The following is a 7,273-nucleotide window of genomic DNA, read 5'->3' as shown; positions in this document are numbered from 1 at the left end:
TTTTCTCACTTACGGCAGACAGATTTACTTCACTGCTGTCTCTACAGTACATTCAGTTGCATCTATTTGGCCCTCAGATAACCTCAAAGGTCCTTCATTTTCTTTGTATTTGCTCAATAACTTTTGTTATGTATACTTCCCTATGACCACAATATTTAGACATTGTATGCCTCTATACTCCTTACTTTCTTTCCCTCATTCCATAGCAGATGTCACCTTTCAAACTATGACACAACACATTTATAGACCCTCTTCCTGTAAAAACTGTAAGGCCAGAGATCTCAGTCCCTTCAGTTCACTGACAGTACATGAATATGTAACATGTGTTCCCAGAGAAAAGTATTGAATAAATGGATGAGTTTTAGCAGGGAATAATTAAGCTTGGATGTTTAAGAACATAGGGCATGGACTGAGAGTACCTAATCAAATTTTCTGCTCCAGCCCTTAATAGTTTGGAACCATATCTTTAGTCAATATAAGCTTCAGGTTCCTAATATTTAAAAAATGAGTAAAATAATAGAATATGACACATTAGGAGAATAATTAATAGAATAAGTACTCATAGAATACCAAGATGAATTATCACACATATATTGAATTCTCAAGGAGTACTGTCATTATACATTTAAAAAAATCAGTTTTTACAACTGTGTTCTTTCTCCTGAAGAGACCTAGTGTGCATTGGTTGCAAATAGCAGCCTTTTTGATAATGTATGCCACCTGCCACTTATGCACACTTGGTCTCAGGGACTTTGGAGGCAGTCTGGGAATTCATATCTGCTCTCTTGCTGTCCTTTGAAATCTTAGGGACCAAATAGGTATGTGCAGTACAAATGGAGCATGTTCTTCACTGGGCCAGTTTCAAATACCCTGACCTCCAGAAGACCTTCATCTCCCAGAAGTAGGGCTTCATCAAGTTTATTGTGTTTAGGTTTGAATAAAGTGCAGCTGAAGAGTGACTCACCCACATTGCTATGGGGTCATATATATCCCTAATCATGAAACTCTGAACAAATTTGTACTGCATTTCTGAGAGTCTCAGACTGCTCTCCTCCTGCCCCCTTGTTCATCTTTCCCCTACCACTGCAATAAGTCTTACTTTCCATCAAAAAGTAAATAAAAATCATTATTTGAATAATTTATTTTAAAATTATTTTTAAATTTTATTTTTTTAAAAAAACAGTAAAAGAAGTCTCACAATGGAGATGTTACTGGTGCCCGCTCAAGCAAAATCAATGAACAATGGGATGAGAGTGCTACAGTGCTAAATTATTTTTAAATTATATAATTAAATTATTATTAAAATATTTAGGGGGTCAAGGCCAGGAGTATTCAAGGATTCAGTTTCATTCCTGGCAGTGCTTGTGGGACACCAAGGTCATACCTGATGAGGCTAAGTGGGGATATATTCAATATTGGGAATCAAACCAATGGCCTTACTTATGGAGAGATTTCTAGTTCTTAGCTCACAGATGTAGACTGTTCCATGTCATTATTTAGCATATAGGCTAGACTTGCAAACACGGTGAATTTCAAAGAGGCAGAAAGACAGGCAGAGAAACAGAGAGTCAGAGAGAATAAAAGTGCACAGACTTCTTAAGGTCTCCATTTGGATCAGACCCACCAACTCTTCTATCCCAGTAGTTGGAGCTAATTATTGACAACTGTTGACTATGTAATTGGCTTAGGTCTGTATAAAGAAAACTGAAGAAATTTTTGTAATAAGATTACCACATGCACCAATATATACAAGTCATGTCTTCATGGAGAAGAGATCAGCCATAATCTTAATATCTCAATTATTCTCTTATTCAGTCATTATCTAATATTTATTGACATACCAGAAATTCACCTTTTCAAAGATGTGTATGTCTCTCTCTGTCTCTGTCTATCTCTCTCTGTCTCTGTGTTTGTGTGTATGTGTGTGTGTGTGTGTGTGTATGTTTGTGTTTATGTGTGCTGTTTGGAATCAAACCCGAGGTCATATATATGCAAGGCATGTACTCTACCACTAAGCTACATTTCTGCATTTCTGCAGAGGCAACCTTTTAAAAGTTTAATGCAGATCACAGTCTTGCTAATTTATTCAATTTCCCCAAAGATATGTTCTTTTCCCCTCATCACTTCTGATTGATTTTGGTCTGATTTGTGAATCTCTTAAATCCTCTAACCCTTAGCTCTCAGATTTCTCTGATCCCAGGCTCTCTGAAAAGTTGATTTATCATGATTTATAAACTTCCATTAATTTTTAAGGTACATATTTGTAAATCAACTCACAACAAATCCTGGCTATATTCATTAGTTTGCTTTCAAAAACAGGATTCTGTTTTAAATGAAGACATATTCATTGGTAGATGCAGTAATCAGAACAATATCCCAAGGAGTATTTCCACAGAGGTTCCACTTAAAATCAAAACTGACCTTAAACCAAAAAACTTGGTGATTAAGTGACTGATTGAATAGTCCCTTAAGTGAGTACAAGAGACCATCCTCTAAGTAGTCTAAGTAGGCAGTCTTAGAGCTGTAATTTTAGGACTCTGGAAAACACATTCATCCATCTGCTCAGTGATCACTGAAATTGACAGCACACAAAGATTCTAATTACATAATTAAAATTAAGACTTGAATTGCAAATACCTCATTGGTTCTAACACAGGGACTTGCGTTCATGCTAACGATATAAATATGATTAGGTAGAAAGAGAATAGACAAATGGAGAGTCTATCACCTATATAATGTATTTTATCTATTATATGTATTCTGAGCACCTGGGTGTTCAGTTACTTATTTTCTTTTCCCCTTTTAAAAGCTTTCCTTTTATTTTTATTTCTTTTTTAAGCAAAGCAAAATAGTACTTATTTATTTTTGATTTGGGAGCTATAACCAGCAATGCTCAGGGCTTATGCGTGATTTTGCACTCTGCACTCAGGAATTGTTCCAGGTGGATTTTGGGAACTATATGGAATGTTGGAGGTTGAACCAGGTCAGCCACATGCAAGACAAGTGACTTGCCTGCTGTACTATCACTCTAGACCTTAAAATGGTTTTATTTAAAGAAATTACCCAGAGAAATATGAGAGGAGAGAAAAAGAGAAATAAATGTCCAAGAAAGACCGTGGACTTCTCCAGAGGGGAAAGCTGAGAGATTGAGATTCAGGCCAATCTCCAAAGTGAAGAATGGGCCTCATTTTTCTTTTTTTACAATCCTCTATGCCATCTTGATGTTAGCTCCAACTTTTAATGCAGAACTCTTTTCAACTAGACCAAAAGAAAATATCCTCCCATAAACTCAATGGTTCTAATGCACTAAGCATGTCTTTATAACATTTCCAATTATTTAAATAATGTTGATTTATGAATATATATATTTTGGGGTATACAGTTTCACACCTCCTCAAATTTATCGTAGGATACCACAAAAAAATTAAAAACTAGAGAACCAATATTCTCTACCACAGTCTATTGGATCTCCCCATGTTGAGGGTTTAGGAGGGACAAGTCTTTTTATTCTGATGTTTTGATTGCCCCTCCCAGAGTTAATTACTTGAGAAAGCAAACTCCCCAGGAATGCACCTTTATATGCAAACCAAACAAGGCAAACCTATACTATCCCATTCACTCTTTTATCTAAGGCTTAAATTTTTAAGTCAATATCTACCTGCCTTAATACCCCTAATCCACTGATATTCAAACTAGCCAACCTGAAGGGGAACCTCAGATGTTCCCCTTCACCACCAACACTGACCCTCCAAAAAAAACAGCAAAGGGTCTTTGTATGCTATCCCCTTGGTCTTTCTTACTGTGGTCCTCCAGGAAGTTATGTGTTTCTTGTATCTGTGTCACAGATACCAATCTGTGATCATAAAAACTCTGCCTTCAAGACCACCATTTTCAGGTTTTTGTATTAACACATCAAATTCTACCTGTGTTTTATTTAGAGATCTAAAGTTAATAATATGATATACTATTTCAGAAAAGAAATTACTTTTTACTGAGAGTGAGAGGCAATACCAGAGGTCACAACACTAAGAGTATCTATGCAACACGCAGCTCTTAGGGAAGTTTCCAGAACAGGTGAAATTTACATTTGGTATTGAAGGATAAGCAGATTTTTGACTTGAAAAATGATTGTGTTCAGGATCATAGAGAAACACTCTTTCTTGGCAAAATGTGAGAAAAAGTATATAGTTTGTGTTTAAAAACACAATTATGTTTCTGTAGTTTCATAATTTTTCCTTAGCTTGTAGTTTTTCTATCAGCCATTCTACCTAGTAAGCAAATTGCAAGACTTTTTGAGCAGAATCTCAGAATTGCATTCTGTCAGTCTCAGGAGATAATTTATTCTTTGATATTGGGAATTCAGATGGATGGAAGCAGATCCTGCCAACTTTGAGGTATCTAAACTCTAGTACACAGTTTTGAGTGGGTGGGTGCAGGCAAGTGGGAAGAATCATGTCAATGTGACTGACCCTTAAGTGCATCCAAGAGACAAATGAGCAGATTAATTGAATTTTTAACATTAGATTCCTATTAGATGATGACTCAGTAAATTTGGGGATACCCAATCCAAGCAACAATGGGTTATTTGGCCAATGGGTGCTATTCTCCTAAGGCAAAGACTATTGAACACAGCAGCTTTGCAATGACACAGGTCACTGGCACTCACTAATGCACACTATATCCAAACTCGAAAAGTTTGAAAAATATTCCACTTTTTAAAATCTTTAAGCACTTCATTATTTCAAAATTTCTCTATTTTTCCAGAACCAAACTGTACTAATTTCCAAAGAAAATGCGTCTTGGATTTCTAAAGATTCAATTATTCTAAATCACTCTGCAAAGCAAGCACACAATTAACAGGGGCTCCTGTGTTCAGAGTCAGCCAAGCATGCTACAAAGAAAGCCAAAAAGAAACACCAAGTCCAACTGTGTCAAAACTTCTAGGAAGTCTGTTTTCTGTTGGGTAAAATAAAACCAACCCAACCTACTCAACCTATTGTGCTATATGATTAAAAAAAAAAAGAAAACTAGAAATACCTCTCAGGTAAATAAAACCCTAATTAGCAGAGTAGCTCTTTGTTAATGCGCTAGCAGAATATTTATTTTCTTAAAGGCTTATATAATAACTATCCTTATTTCCTGCTAGCAGCTCAGCAATGTTTACAGTTAATATTCAAAGTTTAAAGCTTTTTCGTGCAGATGACCATCTCAAAGGCTTTCACCAGTTTGCTGATACCTTTATAATCCATGGATTCTGTAAGTGAATTACTCACTATATAGCTTTCAAAAATAGTCACATAATATTTTAGAGTTCTCATTAATTTAATATGCTCAACTCATTTTCTTTCTTTTCAAATTCACATTCTCTTGAGTCCCTACCACATCATGTCATGGTAATTAGGTGTCATTTACTTTACCAAGAATTGTAGATATATTTATAAAAGGCTGTTTTCTGGAAATAAATATTAAAAGCTGGTTGGGGAAAGGGAGAAATGAAGAACAGGACAACTAAAGTCAGATAGCCTAAATTCAAATCTTTACACTGGCCTATTACCAATGATGGAAATTTGGCAAGTCAGGTCATATATCTGTGTTGAATTTTCTTCCAAGAAAAACTAGGGATGATGATAAAAGTACCGAAGTATGCAATTCCGTAGGAATATTCTGAGGTTTGAATGAAGTGATGCCTTTTAAGCAGTGCCTTGCCCAGGATAAATAGTAATACAAAAGAAAGATGAAATATCATTATTGTACCCATCCCAGCTGAAAACTCGAAACAATCTTGGGAGGGGGGTAGACCAAGTTCCCACCTAACCAAAGCTCTGGCAGCTGCACTCACACCCCATGAGCTGCTGCCACCCCTGGTCAGACTCATTGCCTCACAACTGAGATTCTCTGGAATTCTAACCTGCAAAAAATTTCAGGTTCCCTGAGTAATTTTTTGGCTGAAACTCCTGACCTCCTCAGAGCTGTGGGAGAAACCTCGCCGCCCCACATCCTGTACTTCCAGAAACCCTAGCAGCCCTACCCACATCCCACTTCCGCCACCAGGTAAGCTCTTCGATGGGCCCTGTTCCAGAGACTCATAATTAAATCTCAAAAGAAATCAACTAGCCAGAAAAATTTCTTGGATACCTATCCTTGGGTGAGACCTCAGGAAGGGGCAGGCCAAGTTCCTGCCCTACCAAAGCCCCAGAAGCAATACTCACACCCCAACAGTTGCTGCCATGCCTCCAGTTGTACTGCTCACTTAAATATTCTGGATTTTCTGGACATCTCCAAACTCTACAACACTCTGAACACACCAGATTGGACAAGATTATAGTGTCAAAGACAAATAATCTCAACTAAGAAAACCATTAACACAGAAGGCTTCACTAGTAACAACAACTTAGTAAACACTCAGACAATGACTTGATGCTCCCATGGTAGATACAAAAACTTCCAGAAATTCTCTTTTACTGAAGCATTTTTTTAATCATTCCATTAATCATTTAGTGGTAACAAGCAATACAAAATAAATTATTGTGAGCCTGCTACAGAGACAGGCTTGAGAAGTGGTTGGGAAAATGAAGACAATGGTGGAGGGGAGGTGACAGTGGTGGTGGGATTGGTGTTGGAATACTAAATGCCTGTAACAAATCATCATGAACAGCTTGTAAACCATAGTTTTTCAATAAAGTGGGAGGAGGAAGAAAAAATACCATTATTGACTTTGTGTTCTTTCTAATTGATCTTTTTCTTTAGCTCTCATTGGGAATGATGTGAGTTGAAAGGGATATACCATTCAAAAGTCAGCATTATGTTTACTATTTGCCAGTTAATCTCTAAGTTATGTTTACTATTTGCAAGTTTAATCTCTAAGAGATGTAAGTTCCATTTCCACGGTCTTAGTAGAATGCCATCACTAAACCCCCATATAAATGTGACTGAGTTGTTTTGAACTCAACTGAACAAACAAAATTTGGTAGATACATCATGAAGATGATAAATTATGATGACTTAACTCTCTATGGAACTTTAGATAACTTCTAACCCTCATCACCTAAATACATAAACAAATAATATGTTTAATACGAGACTCAAAAAACTGAAAATGGAGGTTCTATTCAATGCAACAATTCCTCTCCTGGGAATATACATCAAGGGCCAAAATCACACAATGGAGAAAACTCCTCTGCACTCCTATGTCCACTGAGCACTATTCACAATAGCCAAAATCTGGCAACAACCCGAGTGCCAAGAAAAGATAACTGGATAAAGGAGTTATGTA

At 36.6% G+C, this 7,273-nt stretch overlaps 1 pseudogene; it reads left to right on the top strand.

Moving 5' to 3' along the window:
- Window positions 1–641: 641 nt before the first annotated feature.
- Window positions 642–764, top strand: LOC129404652 (small nucleolar RNA SNORA70; annotated as a pseudogene).
- Window positions 765–7,273: the final 6,509 nt, after the last annotated feature.

This window comes from Sorex araneus, chromosome 4 (assembly GCF_027595985.1).
Source record: "Sorex araneus isolate mSorAra2 chromosome 4, mSorAra2.pri, whole genome shotgun sequence".
In the NCBI taxonomy this organism is placed as follows: domain Eukaryota; kingdom Metazoa; phylum Chordata; class Mammalia; order Eulipotyphla; family Soricidae; genus Sorex; species Sorex araneus.
This window is presented reverse-complemented; position numbering and strand designations above follow the sequence as displayed.